Source organism: Antrostomus carolinensis, unplaced genomic scaffold (assembly GCF_000700745.2).
Source record: "Antrostomus carolinensis isolate BGI_N321 unplaced genomic scaffold, ASM70074v2 scaffold32177, whole genome shotgun sequence".
NCBI lineage: Eukaryota > Metazoa > Chordata > Aves > Caprimulgiformes > Caprimulgidae > Antrostomus > Antrostomus carolinensis.
In genome coordinates this window covers 1,671-1,957 of record NW_010327189.1, presented here as the reverse complement: position 1 = coordinate 1,957, position 287 = coordinate 1,671, and the positions used below count along the sequence as shown (strand labels likewise).

Sequence of the window (287 nt, the reverse complement as noted above, 5' to 3'; positions counted from 1 at the left end):
CTGGTGCTTTCAGATGCCTGGGGAGACCCAGTGCTGTCCAGGGACCCTCCATGGGAGGAGGCAAAGGAGCTGAGCTGGGGGCACCCACTGCAGGCTCACTCCTGCCTGCCCCTGCTCCCCATGGCCCAGGGACCAGCACTCACGGTTGAGGCCCACATCATGGTATGTCAGGATGGCTGGGCGATTCCCCTTGGGTGAGCCCCGGATGACCACGTGCAGCAGCCCATAGGGGGTCTCAATGTCATGTTCCTGGGGGAAGAGAAGAGATGGGGTTACACTTGCCTGCT

The 287-nt window shown here is 62.4% G+C and overlaps 1 long non-coding RNA gene across 1 annotated transcript in view; it reads right to left on the bottom strand.

Annotated features, from left to right (window-relative positions):
* The window catches only part of LOC104527975 (uncharacterized), a 2,093-nt gene extending 1,843 nt beyond the window's left edge, over window positions 1–250 (bottom strand). The window contains exon 1 of the long non-coding RNA XR_728044.2: window positions 144–250. This is a non-coding gene — a long non-coding RNA (uncharacterized LOC104527975). The remainder of the gene's footprint in view (window positions 1–143) is intronic.
* Between the last annotated feature and the right edge of the window lie 37 nt (window positions 251–287).